Source organism: Micropterus salmoides, unplaced genomic scaffold (assembly GCF_014851395.1).
Source record: "Micropterus salmoides isolate LMB-PRFRI ecotype aquatic unplaced genomic scaffold, ASM1485139v1 Ms_hic_scaffold_15, whole genome shotgun sequence".
Classification (NCBI taxonomy): domain Eukaryota; kingdom Metazoa; phylum Chordata; class Actinopteri; order Centrarchiformes; family Centrarchidae; genus Micropterus; species Micropterus salmoides.
The window spans coordinates 21,813,985-21,831,219 of NW_024040596.1; positions in this window are offsets into that span (position 1 = coordinate 21,813,985).

A 17,235-nucleotide genomic window follows, 5' to 3' on the forward strand; every position below is an offset into this window, starting at 1 on the left:
CTGTGTACTGAGGCTGTGCAATACTCTGCTCCTCTACAGTATAAAAGGGCTTAGCATCTTTTGTTGTGGTTTTACAGCTTTACTGCACATTTACTGTTTGGTTTAGAGTCAGCTCTCATCACCCTCGTTTCCAGCAACAGCAGGCAGCTGTTTTCAGCAAACAAGCTCACGTAAACCCACTGTCCACGACCTACTCAGCACCAAACAGCAGACAGACAAGGTTAGCGACTAGCTGGTGAACATATTGGAGCATTTAGCAGCATGAAGTTTTCCTGAAAATAAACCTCTTTTGATTGTTTGAATAATGCATGTCTGGCTGGAAGTAGCATGTTGTAGTCTTACAGAGGACGGAGGAGATCGGGGTTAAATGGTTAGGCATACAAAGATTGTAAATTCAACACGGGAAACTGTGATTCACGCTCCATCTCCTACCATCAGACAGCATTGGTTTCTTTTAACCATGACGGCGATCTTTTGCGAACTGAACCAGATCTTAACTGTAGAGGTGGCAGGCCATAAAATTTTCATATGACTCGTTGTTTGGAACAGTCTAATCAAATAGGAGACACCTGAATCTGTTCAGCTCTCCACATGTCAAACAAGTCTTTTAGACTCGCTCCAGAGCCCATCAGGTCACTCTGCAGTCAAACCTTGTGTGCATGACCGGGCTGCTGCCTGTCTTCGCTTCACTTTTGTGTTTATTGTGTTTGGACGGAGATGAAGCAAGGCAGCGAGGCCAGACTGGGAACGCCTGGCGAGATGCTAACCGTCACTGGTGGGGGAGGCCTGCCATACACATACCCAAGGGAGCCATCAAAACAGACCTGTAACTGCACACACTACTACCTCCAACTTTACTCCAAAGAGTCTCGTCTTTTTTCCCACATTTTGTCATTTTTCTCTGGGCATGCAGGGACAAGTCTTTGAGTTTCACTTTGTGTTCTTTTGCTGGAACGTTCTGGTCGTTTATAATCTGCTCTGAATATCAGTCTTTTTTTTCGCTCCCTATACGCCAACATTTCCCCCCTCTGCAGTACCTTACAGCAGTTCAACTTTTCTTTTTTACCTTTCTCTGCTCACCTCTGCTTCTACCCATACTCCCATCCAATCCTTCCTCCACACCGCTAATGCCTGTTAGTTAGATTGATAACCTCCCGCTGCAGGAAACAGACTCGTTCCTCTGTTTCCTGCTGTGCTGTAGCTCCAGAGACCTTATTAGTTTAGAAATGGAGTCACGGGGAGGGTGTGTGGAGGAACAGTGTTCTCTGGTTGTCAGCTGACTCCTGTGGGACTAATAATCTCAGGTTGCGAAGTATACATGAGAGGTGAGGTGTGTCACGGATGGTTCAGGGAATTATAACATGCAGTTTTTTCTCTAATCCATGAAGATCTGATCTGAAATCTAATTCTGCTTCTCTCTCAGCTCAAATATGGGATCTTTAGATTAGACATGTCTCTTTCCCCAAATGAAAATTTATGTGGGTGTGTGTCCACAGAAGTAGAAGAAGATCAGTTGGATTCTTTGCTGAAACAAATTGGAGTTTTGGAAATTTCTTGCAAAGAGTTAGATCAATATCTCTCTCATGTCTGTCCATTAAGTGGTAAACTTATCTTAGCGCATACACTGTAAAAAAGGATTCTGTGGTCATGTAGATTTGAATTAATGTATTAGATAAAATATATTCAATATGATTGTGTTTTTGATTTTGAGGCAAATATTTAATTAAATTTCAAATAAAAATGTTAAAATCCACCCATTGTAGTTAAATAAAACATAAGCATTGTATTTATCTAATCCCAAATAGAGTGAATATTGAGTAAATTAATGTAATCAGGCAAATTTTAATTAAAAAGCACTTCCTGTCAAGAATTCCCATAATGCATGGCGGTGAAGGGAGTTCTGTTAAAATTAGTTAATAAGTCTCCTATTTGTTTGAAATACAAAATTTACTTTGTGAATTATGTTTTTTTAAACGTGTGTGTTTAGAATATAGTGTTTTTGGTTGGTAATTGTCATTCTTGTGGTGTTTTTTTGTTATACAGTCTATGGTTTACTATTGAAACCAGGAGTAAAGTGCCTGTTTTATTTGATAAGTTTGGCTGCACTGATCATTGACCGTTGTATTGAAAGCAGTTCTCCTGTATGGGTGAGTTTACAAGCAAATGACAACGCATCCTTATATGTAGATGATTAATACTCAATTATATATCATTGACATATAGAATTAAATAAATTTTTATTGGCAGTAATTACACATTAGGGAGTTTCTTTTTCAACTCGATATTTTTGTTTAGGTTATAATTAATTCTGTACTGTTTTCTATTTGAATCTACTCATATTAAATGGATAACTATTAAGGGTCTCAATTAATTAATATTTACTCAATACCAAACAAAATTGCTTGTAATCTGTTGCCTCATTTTTATTGAGTAGATATGGTGTATCTTTTCTTACAGTGTAGATCGGTAGCACGGGTGATGTCTAGCCTGGCTCTGTCCAATGTAAAAAATATATCGGCAACTCCACCATGATGCACTGTATCTTGTTTGTTTATACAGATATGTAAACTTGACAAATGTTATGTGCCACAGCCAATAGAATAGAATAGACATCTCATGTGTAAGTTGGTTTTTGGCCTCACAGACGTACAATTCTTGATGAACAGAGGAGCCGTTTGCGCAGCACTTCAAGAAAGAATTAACTCATCCTAAAACTAGGGTTGGGCAATAAAACAATGATGATAATTAACGTAATATAATTTTCCTCAATAACAATATAACAAATGTTCAATATATCGTCAATAAATGTTTTATTTTATTTATTTGAATCACGAACTAATTAGCACTTTTTCTTTTTTCAGTTTTTCTTTTAATGTATTTATTTTATATTTGTTAAAAAAAGATTTTATCATAGTTGTTTTGAATGTTCTACCTCAAATTTGTGAAGTGATCCACTGTTTGGCATTAAGTGTTTGTCATGTTCGGACCATAAAGAGTAGTTTAACCACATAATAACCATGTGTTGTTGTTTTTTTTATTTCACTCAGGAGCAAAAATCAGCCTTTAAACTTGAAATAAATAATGATTTGACATTTATTGTGATAATTATCAATATCGGATGGTATGAAATGTTTTTACCGCAATAACATTTTTGGCCATATTGCCCAGCCCTACCTAAGACCATTAGCCATTGTTATTATATTGCCGTTTGTGTACTGATTAAACAAACAAGATGCATCGTGTTGAGGAGTGAGATCTAAAGGTGAAAGTATTTTCTCCCTTTGCAAGGATGCAGGCTAGCTGTTTCCCACATTCTAGTCTTTGTGCTAGTGTAGCTCTGATGTTTTATTTTGAATCAATTGTGCTTGATTACAGTTTAAATGATATGACTTGAACGCACATTACCACGTATACTACATGAGATTGAAACCGATCTTTTCCTCTAACTCTCGGAAAGAAAACAAATAAGTTTCTTTCCCAAAATGTTGAATGTTCCTTTAAGTAAAAGTGGCAACACTGATGTAATAAGTATATTTCTCTGATGATATCTATGTGCTTTTACTCATGTTTCTGAAGATAAAGTACTCATCATTATAGAATATCCCTTTTCAGCATGTTACATCAGTATAAATCATATAGCTGGATTATTATTAGTAATGCATTTAAGCAGCAGTTTAATTCCATGGCTGATTGAGATGGGGCTAATTTTACTTTACTTAAGAAGATGTATTGTAGTCTGCAAATTAACTAATAAATACAGCTGTCAAATAAATGTTAAAAGTAAAAATGTCCTGATTTCACTCTGAAAGATAGTGGAACGCAGTACAGGCAAGTGAATGTCCTTGTGTTTATCCCTTCAGATAGAAACCACTATGAAATGTGTGTGTGCATTTTTGGTGACCTTTCCAGTTGGACCTCTCCTACTGTTTAGCCAGATGTCAGCACTTTATTTGAAATAGGAGTGTGTCATCCTGTAAATCATGTTGATTGTACTTCATACTGTAACATAAACTCCTGTCTCCTCTCTCTGTTTCTTGTCCTTTCTCTCCCCCTCGCCCTGTGTCCACATCGCCTCTCTCGCTCTTTTTTTCTCTCTTTTCTGTCATCCTCTGCAGGTCTGATTACAGTCCGTTGTCCTCAACGAGCAGTAAGTAAACCAATGGCGACATGAAGCATTGCTAACAGTGACTCAAACACACAAAGCTAAGGCTGAGGACTTTATCTCCCTAATACACACTAATAAAATAAATCCACTCACAGGGGAGGATTGTGTGTGTGTGTGTGTGTGTGTGTGTGTGTGTGTGTGTGTGTTTAGTGGTCCTTATGGCCAGCAGCAGATTTTAGGGAGAACACTTAGTCTGGCAATAACAATTGTCTTGACTGATTATTATTGTCTTCCTCCTCTCACCATAGCTTACATTTACTGTGATGTTGCATGCTAGACATTTTGCACATTGGACATAGTAAATGGTTGGGAAAGGGGGAAAACAAATTTGGCTTCAAGGGGAAATTAGATTTTATAAAATTAACTACTAAATTGGAATTGGAATTGTTTTCAAAATTCAAAACATGGACAGAATAATCTGTGTAGCTGTGACTTTTAACTTTACAGTATTAGCATTTGACTTTTTGTAATTTTTTTCATAATCATAATTTCTTGTTATTATTATTGTTTCATTCAAATTGATGAAAGTGTGGCTCACTCCCATTGTATTTATCACTAAGCCATTGGAAATCAGCTTTCAAAATATACATGATACAGATCAGCTACTGGATATTGTTTGTGTATACGTGTTCATAAGTGCTTGAACTATGATGTCGCCACTTGCTGCATGCACAGTGTCTGACTGGTTGCCAGATTTCCAGGCCTTTCACAATGGGAGGATTATATCCAGTATTATCCCATTAATCTGGTCTACAGGAAGCTGCGTTATCCCACCCGCACCACTCCCGCAAGTCAGGAAGTACAGGGCTCCATGCAAACACACACACTCACACACACACACACACGCGCGCGCACACACACACACACACAAACACACACACACATATAGAATGATCCAGCAGTGTCTGGTTTGGTCTTTCCCCTCATGTTTCCTGTGTCTTTCCTGTATCAGATGAGCTTTTTCCCATTATTGTATTTGTCTCTGTCCCTGTCGCCACTGGAGGTCAGAATGGGGAAAATTTGTGCACAGGCACGTTGTCCAGGAACTTTAAATACATGGGAAAGTGTGACCGCAATTAGATAGACACTACTGGACTAGAACTTTATATAATTTCTACCATTTCTCCATGGAAAATACTCTCTGATTGTTTGGCAGGTGTTTACTTTGTATATCAGGGCACCTCAAATGGAGCTCTGATCACTAGTTAAACCACTGCTCTATATAAACGTGCAGGTACTATTTACTGCTGGTAACCATAGCATGTGACGCTATGTACCACACGACTCAGTGATAAAATGGACCTAGCCAAGGGTTAAACTTTAACTGACTATAAACAAACTTGTATGACAATTTGAAAGCAAATTTGAACTACACCTTTTTTCTGTAGTAGGTGGCAGTGCCATCAGTGCGATAATACACTCTGAGGTGTCCTGGTGTAGTAAATATAAGACTTAGTGAAGGGCTGTAGCATTTTCACCCTTGTTTGGTCCATAATTTTTTAATATCAGTATCTTAATATGTACAGTGTTGTCACTTTGTAGTAACCTGTTACCACGCCTGTTCTTACCAAAATGCTGTCATGCACACATATTTATCTCATTATTATCTTTTAACAAATTCACACTTTTGGATGGCTTTTGCTCATTCTCCTGAGGGGTCTTAATGCTGAGTAGCTGGATCAGCCTCCTTAACCAGCTACCTAAAATATGTTCATAGTTTATTTCTGCTGCAGTGTCTGTAATTTTTGCCTGAAAAAAAAAGAATTGACAAAAAGAAAAGAAGTTACTGAGCGCTGAGTGACTTGCTATATGTCAAACCTTTATTGGCCCACAGGGAATATGTCTGGCATTAAGCGCCTTCACAAATGGAAAAAAGAGTTTTAATGACATGGCAGGATTCTCTCAGGGTTGACAACAGTGATGAGTTCTGAAATGATTGCAAATCACAGGAAGTCTCCAGGTAGTACTATTTTTTTGTCTAATACTGGTTCTGAGACGCAATATTAGTTTATGAAAACATACACATCCTACAGACAAATGTTCACTTGAGTCTCATACTAATGATCACACTATAGATGACTCAACAGATTGATGCAAACTGCTGTGGTCACAGATTATCCAGCGTCGTGGACAATATAGAGTCATCTGTCTCAGCGCTGTGTGTGGCTGCCTGTTTTTGTCCTCTATGTGTCTGCATTCATGCACATCAGTGTGTGCTGAGGAGTTCATTCGTAAAGTTGCATGCTGCATCAGTCTCCCTCGTCTCCTGCCTCCGCAGAAGTATATTTAGGTTCTGGTAGAGAGCGTACTCATGTTTATACAGGTGGTCTTAACACCTGACCTTCGACCTCAGCCCAGACTAGCCCTGGAGACAGACTGATATCCTGCTAAACCACCAACATCAGTCTGACTGAGGTTAAAATCTACTTCACTGTAGGTCTTATGTAACTGAGACTGGAGGGATTCAAATGGCCTCAGTCTTGAAACTACATCAATGTGTTTGAATCTAAATGTAATGAGTATTAAATTACCAGTTCTTTAGGACAGTGTGTATGTTACTGTTATCTACTCAGCACCTCCACTGGTGCAGTTGAGGGTTCAGCTTTTAACACATCATTTGAAGCTTTTGTAAGCCTATCCATAATGCTAAAAACCCAATTTAAAACATTCAAAACATTCTGTAATGTAGTGAAACTTGCTTGTATCAAGAGATGAAAAAGAAATCCCAGTGGGATGAGTAAAAATGACTTCATAAGATTTAGTGAAACTAGCATAAAAATATAGCCACCATAAAATGCTACCTGAGCTGAAGGGATAAGGATGGCTGATATTCTATTTTTTCTTCTTATTGTCACATGAAAGGCATAAAAAACTAAAAACTTTCAGTACTTTCTGGCTTCCATACCCTGCCTGTGGCATCAGGCTCCATGCATTCCTACAGAAGACGCAAATCTTTGAAAACACATCTCAAATATATAGTTTAGTTTTTACAGGAGGAAGTATTGCAATTGTTGGGGACTATTTGCAGAGGTGGATTAATCCACATTTGGTGTTTACAGAGTATTTCTGGATGATACATGCGGGATTGAATCAAAATAAACTACAAGTGTGTCAACCCGAGCAACAGTGTGGCTCACTGATGTGTTTTAATGGCAACAACAGAGCTCTTTAGCACAGAGGAATAAGATCTATCAGACTTTATATTACAAAAATACTTGTTAGAAGGATCAGTTCATTGTTGTTTTTGGTCCTTTCATGGGATTTGTTGACAATAATTGATTTGTCCTTTAAAATTAAAATAATACATAATAATAATTAAAAATAATACATCGAACATACAAGCTACTTCTTAAAATAAGAATTTAGTGTAATTTTTCTTTCAGTATCTGGAATATTTGAAAAGACACTTGAAACAAGTTGATGAATAAACATCTTCTAAGACTCAGTAACAGACAATATCACAGGCTAAGATGTGGTGTTTTTGTTGTCTATTGCCATTAGGTGAATTTGTAACAGTGATACATACAGTGACAGTAACTCAAAGTTAAGAAGTAGAAATTGTAGCAAGAATGTCATGCAACAACAGTGACGGAAATCTCAGTGCTATGCGTAATCTGTCTTTTATGCTGTGTGCACTGGTGTGTGCAGCATCTTTGAGCGTTCAATAGAAGGAAAAATAGATTTTGATTCAAGAGGCTTCAACTGAATCCTACCCTAAACACTTAATCACACAACCTTGCTTTCTATTGGTCAAAGCAGACGAATGTCCATTCAGCCTGAGTGACCTGTGACCCTGCCCCCACTGGTTTGTGTACATATATGTAAGACAGAGGGGGTCGGCTGTCAGAGTAATTAATGTTCTGGGGCCTGAAGGGTGTTTTAAACTATACAGAGGTCACACTGTAACAACACAAAGATGCCAAGCAGAGACACAAATACAGAGGCAATAAACAGACTTGAGAAGGACAAGCTTGATTTGTCACACTCCACCTACCTAAAAAATATACTGTAGATGTATTTATTACTCGCAGATGTAGACTCGTGAAAATTTACACCCCGGCCAGCATCCAAAAAGAGAAAAATTTGGATGAAAGATGAAAAGAAAACATGGGATAGATTCAGGACATCCAACTTTTGCAGGTAATTGTAAGCAAAACAAAGACTGTGAAAACATTTCTTCCTAAGAAAGAAATCAGAAATGAAAGGAAGATTTCAAAACATTGAATAGAATAAATGCTTATCAGCATATTGAACAGTTCAGTGAGTCTTTAGTCCACAGAGGTCTAGACAGGATTGATGGTAGTCGAACAAAAGCCTGGGAGTCACAGGTTGACGTCAGGGATCAGTCTGTCACCAACAGATGTCTGCTCGCTGAGACAAACACATATATCTGTGTGTAAATGTGTGCAGATGTATCCCTGCATATGCACTTTACTGCATTCACAAAAAAAAAAAGTAAAAATATCTTGTTTTGTAGACACATCACAATGCTAACCTTGGTGACAAATAAACCGTATATCCAGTGGATCCCCAGCTAAACACTTAATGTTCAGTGGTGGGAAATGTTTGGTTTGCATTATCAGTTACTTAATACAGCACTGATATGATTGTGGGACAGTGAACAATTAACACAGAGGCTGATATCAATTAGGTAAAATTACAAAACAGCAACATTGACTCTTTTGTGCATTAGTAAGCAATTTGAGTCATACAAAAAAGGCGGACCCTTCCAGTAGCAATGAAAACTACTGTATTGAGAGGTAGTTACAGAATGTTATTACACTGAATCACACAGGTCTGCTGTGGTTTTGAGTGACATTTAGAACTGCTGAACATCATGCAGCTCATATATCTGGAGGCAGACAAAACAGAAACTGGAATATGTAAAGGTTCATTATTAATTTTTTTTATTAAATTTTTTTTGTTTTTGCTAATTTTAGTTTGTAGGTTCGGACTGAAACATCCATGCGCGAGAACTTTTTTCTGTATTTTATGTTGTGTTAGTTTTGAAGTTCTACTGCAGCACCAGTGCACTACAGTTCCACATATTTTCTTAATTTAACTTGAAAGTATTTTGCTGTACAAGTGTTTGTGTTTTTGCTTAGAGTTGATATTTAGAATTTAATTTCTAGTGAGTTTTTTTGGCGTAGGTTTTGTTTTGGATAACACTGTAAACGGCACCTAGGCAACTTTACTGATATAGCCCAATATCACAAATTTGCCTCAATGGGCTTACAATCTTTAACGTATATTTTTGTGCATATTTTAGTGCAAATACACTACTGCATGTCTAACTGTCCTTTATGTGATACCATACGGACAAAGTTAACAAGATTTCATTCAGTTTTTGACATAGAGTGGTGGTTCTTATATAACTGGAGTTACATCCAGGTAACTTGTATATCTCCTTGTCTACATTACTGAATTTCCTTGATGTTATCGTCACTCTCAACAATCTGTACTGATAATAAAAAACACAAGCCGCCAATCACAATTTTTCCTGTCCCCACCCCATCTTTGTGGCCGCCATAGCCCCGACTTGTACTTACAGTACAGAGGCTGCAAAGCCACGCCATAAGCCCTTAAAGTCACAACTCTATATTTCTAAGATAAGATTATAAGATAATGTTGCTTTATGTATTTTTTACTCTCAAATTTCAGTATCAGTATCAACTTTAGTTCTGAGATCAACCTTCTGCTTGTCTTTGTGTGTAACACAGAGTGTAGTGTCTATTACAGCCTCATTTGTTAAAGTGCTTACTACCTCTTTGCCTTTCATCAGCTCAGACACGGGAAGATGACGCACTTGTCTGTGTTAGAAGGACAGTGCTGAGTATCCTTTTACATGCCAAACCTGTTGCAGTGATGTCAGCCAAGGCACTTTCAGTACAATCGGTTTGAATAGCACCTGATGGATCAAGGACCCGTAATTGCTCAGCGCATACACACAAGACACACAACCCATTGCTTTCTCCCTAGTTGAATGTTGCGTATGAGATCCAGGCTCTGCCATAAGGCAGCTTGGATTAAGTGTTACCAAATGTGCGTTTTCCAAATTGAGGTTTGGACTACGAGGCCGTGATCGCAGCTAAATATGCTGCAGTCAGCTGCAGTCAGCTGCTTGTTAATGGTTTCATTGAAACAGTTTTGTCTGTCAGTCTTGTTGCGGGCCCTTCATGATAATGACTTAGAGAGTGTGTGCTCACTGAGTGCACATTCAGCGCAGTCTGTAAATAGTTGCACAATGAAATATGTTTTGTTGTTTTGGCTCTGCACTCCAGCACATCATGAATACCAAAAGGAGACAGGGCCTTTTTAGTCAGGGCCCAAACACTCTGGAACAGTCCCCCAGAGGAGAACAGAGCTCGCAGAGTCTGTTCCTGGTTTTATCTCACTTCTTAATACACATTTATACAAAAACCTTTCAAAGTGTGCTGCATATTTATGTTTTTATTACATATTTGTATATTGATTTGTTTATTTTATTTGTATATTGATTTGTTTTATTTATTGATTTTGAACCACTATGGCTCCACTTCCACCACTCTGTCTGTTACTGATTTTTGTTCGACTTGCCATAAGGCACTTTGTTACCTGTATTGAAAAGTGCGATACAAATAAAGTTAAATATTTTCACAGGTCCACTTGGTTCATTGTAACCAAGACCTGACCTGGGACCATAGCCTGGGACCTACCAGGACCATAGCTTGGCCAGGTTAAATTTATATTCAGTCTAATGATGTCTGGTTGCACCCCAGTGGATCCCTCCCCAAAAAACACATTTGAAGGTGCAGGATCAGGAGCGAGAACTCAGAGGCTTCTTGTTAAATGTTGGTATTTTTATGCTGCTGCTGGTGTTTTTCTCTGTTTAGCTCTTATTAGCCAACCCACAACTTTACTGTTATGGTTCCCTCTCATCACTCTCATAGTACCGTCATCAGTGTTGCAGTGAAACAGTTCTAAAAACCCAAAAGACATAAAAATTGGCCAGAAACACAATTTCAAATTAATGCTAATATTGCTCTGTATCTGCTGGATGTGTAAATAAGAAACTATTTAAACTTTAAAGGTGATACTGTATGTCAGTGTTGTGTTCATAACTTGTTTCTGCTACTTCCAAGTCACCAAAAAAAATCTGTTATTGCTGCATTAAGTACATAACATGTCCCACATACAGTTAGTTTCACAAAGGAACTAACCTGAATCAGGGTAAAACCTCTGGTCTGACATTTTGAAACAATTATAAGTGAGTAGTTAAGGTTTTACTGGACTGACTTTACATTTAAATTTCTTTGGCACCAGTCAGTGTTGGAAGCTGTTTTTTCTGTCTTTTTACCAGATGACAAAAAGGGGCCCCCATCTTGAATTTCCTTTTTCAGTTGTTTTGACTTACACTGAGGGCCAAGCTAGCTAAAGCTGTGACTGCAGTACTCATATACACACACACACACACACAGAGGCCTTAGTTGAGTTTTTGCTGCTAATCACTGTCATATGTGCAGGGGCCACTAGAAGGCGTGTTGTTTTATCTTACGTCACGTGAACATGTGCTGCCGGTTAGCACTGCAACACAGAGCGAAGGTAAAAGTCTGTGAGTATTAGAAAAGACAGGCCTGTCTAGAAATGTGCAAATTGATTTTGTGTGTGTTGAGGATGGTTGTGTACATGCATGAGTGTGTATGTAGTCTGTCAAGTCAGAGCATCACCTTCAGCTTGAAGACTCAAGTGGATTAAGAGCTTAGAGACACACTCCTCCAGAGCTTTACACACAAACCCCCTTCATTCCCTTCACAGGATTGGGGTGACTTAATCTCTAATTTATTCTTCTCATTATCCTTTATTGCTAGAGGAAAACATCAGCATGAATGCACAAGGTATTGAGTTGTATTGCGTGTACCAAAAAAAACACAACTCAGTACCTTGTGTATGTGGCTGTTGAGTGAATTTGTGACAAGAAATGCATTTGTGAATCTACTGAATTTAGATTTTTAAACTAATCTTACAATAAACCACTCACTATGTTGATTTCTTAACCTTTAAATGACTTAAAATTGCTCATGTATGCATTTATTGAACCTTTATTCATTGAGGTTAGTCAACTACAAACAAATACGTCTATGAAGATTTTCAGTCATCCAGGTCATAGTTATCCAACGAAGGTTAAAATGAAGGGCAACTGGACTTGGTTGAAGCTACTGGAAGACGTTTCGTCCCTTATCCAAAGGACTTCTTCAGTTCTGACTGACTGGCAGGGAAACTCAGCTATTTAACCTCAGTGGGGTCGTTATCTCGGGTCATCGATACCGCTGGTTCGTTAGTGTTCCTTGTTGCTGTGACGACAGTCGTTACAGTCGTTGAGACTACCTGTGGCCAAGACTGAACGACCATCGTTGGTATCTTCACCTGAGGCCAATGGGTTACGTTTGTTGAGTTTCCTGGGAAGTGATGAAAGGACAGTATTGTAAGTGGGGGATAAGTGGTGGCGTAGACCCCCTCCCCTGTTCAATGACGGCTTCTCAACCCTGGTGTAGATGGCTTCCTTGACACCTCTTTCAAACCATCCATCTTCTCTGTCTAAAATGTGCACCTGGTGGTCCTCAAACGAGTGTCCTCTGTCCTTCAGATGTAAGTAGACAGCAGAGTCTTGACCTGAGGAGTTGGCCCTTCTGTGTTGAGCCATGCGTTTGTGTAGTGGTTGTTTAGTCTCCCCAATATACAGGTCTTTGCATTCCTCACTGCATTGGACCGCATACACTAGATTGCTTTTCTTGTGTTTGGGTGTGCGGTCTTTGGGGTGTACCAGCATCTGTCTTAGTGTGTTCTTGGGTTTAAAAAACACAGGGATGTTATGTTTGTTAAAAATCCTCCTGAGTTTCTCTGATACTCCAGACACATATGGAATCACAAAATTTGTCTGTCTTCACAAAAGCCCATACATGTATGGGCTTTTGTGAAGACAGCCACAAAATCCAAGAAGAACAAAACTACAGGGGAGGAGGAAAAGAAGGTCAAACGCAACAACATTGTGATTCCATATGTGTCTGGAGTATCAGAGAAACTCAGAGATAACGACCCCACTGAGGTTAAATAGCTGAGTTTCCCTGCCAGTCAGTCAGAACTGAAGAAGTCCTTTGGATAAGGGACGAAACGTCTTCCAGTAGCTTCAACCAAGTCCAGTTGCCCTTCATTTTAACCTTCGTTGGATACAAACAAATACATTTTTACAAATGCCTGGCAAAGGCCTGAAGGTCGTTTGATGAAAACGAATGAGAAAAATCTGACACAGCAAGGAAGCTAGGGTTTGGGGAAAGAAAAAAAAATAAAGGCAAACTAAGACTCTGTTGCTAGTTGAGGATGTACACCTAGCTGAAAGGAATGCAGTCTAATGCAACAGTGCTGCAATAAATCCTATCGTCACTACTTTTTTTAGAGAGGAGTTGATTCAGTTCAATTCAATTTTATTTGTATAGCGCCAAATCACAACAACAGTTATCACAGAGCGCTTTTCATAAAAGAGCAGGTCTAGACCGTACTCTGTGATGCTATTTACAGAAGCCCAACAGTTCCCACCAAGAGCAAGCACTAGGCGACAGAGGCAAGGAAAAACTTCCGTTGAAGAGGCAGAAACCTCGAGCAGAACCATGGCTCAGGGTGGGCGGCCATCTGCCTTGACTGGTTGGGGGTGAAGGAGAGAGAGAGAGCGAGAGAGAGAGAGAGGGCAAGAGAGGAACAGAGAGAAAGAGAGAGAGGGATGGAAGGAGAGAGAGAGGGGAGGGAGGCAGCCTACACAATATACACACAGAGGTACAGACAGTAAAGGTGATGTTGCTATAGACTAAATGAAAAATGGTAGAGCAATTTATAGTAGTGTAAATGATAATAATTGTAATGTTAATGATTATAATAACAATAATAGCAATAGGACTAGTAACAATAGTTGTAGCAGAAGGTGTTGAGCAGGAACACGGGAGTCAAGCCGGGGGATAGTCAACTTTATAAACATTTTGGAGGATGTAGTTGGTGGTGCTGTTGAACCTAATAAACTGAAAAATGACTGTTTAACATAAGTATAACAGTTTACACTAGAAACAACAAGTATTTCAACTAATAGTGTTAACATGCAACAAAAATGCAGCAGAACCAACATATGATTTCAACATATATCATTCTGCTGATAAACTGTATCATGGTATTGAAGAATTTAAATGCCTAAAAAAAAGACATATCAAACAAAGAAATAAAGTTAAATACTATGAAATGTTGCCATGGATGCTTACAGGTATTTTGATTGGCCAACACTGTGCAGCTCTGATTGATTTTGCCAGTGCTGCACCAATATACAGTATTGGACTGTTGGAGTATTAATGATAAACCTGATTATGACCAAGCCTGTAACAACTTCTGGTACTTGAAAAACAACCAGTGCTACAGACATAAGTCAACTGGTCCTCAGAATGTATTGTGTAGTTGGTTTTGCTGCATGTGTGCCTTTAAAAGCATTAATTAGCGTTCTTGAAGGCGAATGAAGGGTGAAATTCTCAGGTTTGAGTGCCTGGCTAGGATTTGAAATATATAATTGGAAACTAATCATCCACGTGTTTCAAACAGTTTTTGTCTAAATATCAGTTAGATGCCCAGGAGATACTGTATATACCGGATCTAATGCGATCAGACAGAAATAAACGAGTGCATGGCCCTCGGTGTGTGTGGGAGCCTGTCTGTGGCCTCGATCCTGACCCAAACTTAGACTCTTCTTTAATCCCCAAGTAATTTTAGGTGCCGACTCCTAAGAACTTTGGATGATGAGGAGACAGGAGATGAAGAAGGAGGAGGAGGAGGAGAGAGGCGGGGAAAGAAAATACCACATGAAAAAACAGACAAATAAAACAAGTGGAATGAAAATGTAAGAGCAAGAAACGGAGATTTAAAGGAAGAGAACCAAAGCAAGAGTAATTGATGATACCTCCTTATTTATTTTCTGCTGTGTTTGCTGTATTTTTGTACAATTTGGACAAAGGTCTCTATTCCCGTTTCAGGTTCTAACTCCTGAAGTTGGAGTTACTGTAGAGAAATCAAGCTATCTGTGTGACAGTACAATGTGATCACGTATCATGTTTGGTGTCTTTATGCCAGCTACATGCCAGGGAGAGAGACATTTATTCTAATGGGATGAGGCAGACGATTATGAGTGTGGTGCCCAGTGCGTGCGTGCGTGTGTGTGTGTGTGTGTGCGTGCGTGCGTGCGTGCATGCGTGCGTGTGTGTGTGTGTGTCAGGACGTCTGTGCCCTGGCATCCAGCTTAATCCTACAAAGATCTTACTTGATCTTGCTGTATTTATCTCTTCAGACAAACTGAACCACATGAGGACATGTTGTGTTAGGTTTCGGATTTGATTGCATTTGACCTAATCTTTATAAACAGATATCTGCATAAGAAGGCACAATCTGTGGGCAAGGAACAAGATTTTGGTATCCAAAGCATTCTGGTTTGCTTGTAGTAGTAGCTTTGGCTGAAATACGGTCTGGAAACCGATCGGCTATCATCGATTTAGCTTTTTATCAGTCTCGGAGCACTATAGATTAGCATTTTATTATCTTTTTAAAAACTTAGACAATGGGTTTCAAGATTGCAAATACTTTGATGTTTTTGAACCGAATAGTTACAGCAATCATGCGAATGAATAAAATACTTCTTACTTTACTACTACGATTTCCCTATTAAGTGTGGAAACAATATAGAGCCCTATGCATGTGTTATTTTTGACACTGATGTGTTCCTTAGGTAAAATCAAAGAAAGAAACCACTAAAGTCTGTTATTATAAATTGCTATAGGTAATAAGTTATTAGTGGTGAACTAATATTCGCTAACAAACGTCTAATTGAAACGCTGTTGCAGTTTAAAGTGTTAAAGTCATCACAGGTTTCATCAAATACGTTAACATCAGGGACACAACAATAACACCCAGAAATATGCAAAGTATATCTATGGCCAAAATCATAATTTAAGAGTTTATACGTTTTTAATTGATTGCATGAATGAACTCACCCGTGACTCCGACGTTTAGGTGCATACCGCCATCTACTGTGCAGGAGTGTGTAACACACACATAATTCGCAATTTCCATTTTGACACTTGAAACTACGTTTAAAACTATCTTTCTACCAGATTGCTGGAACAGCATTATAATAGCACTATCATTAGCATGACAGTCTTCATTTATCAGTTCAAAAACACCAAAGAACGAGGTAGAAATAGGGAACAAGACGGAAGCTTTTATTTTGAAATGTAGAAATTAGCAATAGGCACCAGACGAGAGGGCATGAGACGGGAGGCTCCAGGCTGCTGCCATACCCGTCTCATTTATTTCAAAGGTCTGGCTTCCAAACGGTGCTTGTTGTTTTTATTTACAGACATTAAAAGCCAGAGAAGGCAATTAAATTATATAATTATAAACTCCACACTTTCTGTGGTCTCAGCTGAAAATGTTAACATGACGATTTTCTTGACCAGAAATATAAAATCAGGGTCTTTGATGACTTGTTTTGTTTGCGTCACTCCAACATGTTGAGACATTTGACAAAGACATCCTGCATTGTGGAGTGAAAGAACTTTATAGAGATTCTCCAGTTTTCATTTTACACCCAAAAAGAAACAATATACATAACAAGAAGACAAAACTAAGTTTAATTGTCAAAATTTTAAAACATTGTTTTTGCAGATTTTATACCAGCCATCACACTGTTTTAAATATTAAAAATATTTGTATATCAAACTGTTTGTTTATCATTCTGGGCCCTGAGCTGACCATGATGTTGCTTCTCTAATGGCCACCTTTAAGCAATGTTTCCTTGTAACCTGAGCTTAACATTTAGAAAATGTCATCTCTTTGGTCAAGTAGAAACTCTTCCTTTGCAAAGGCCAACGGTACTCTTGAGACTGAACCTGCCCCTGTTTGGCCTCTCTGTTTCATGGAGGGATTCTGGCAACAGCCACACAGTCTGCTGTGCCAGGGACAAGAAGGCTGTGTGTCCTTTCCCAAACTGCCTCAAAGCAGAGACGAAATGGGAC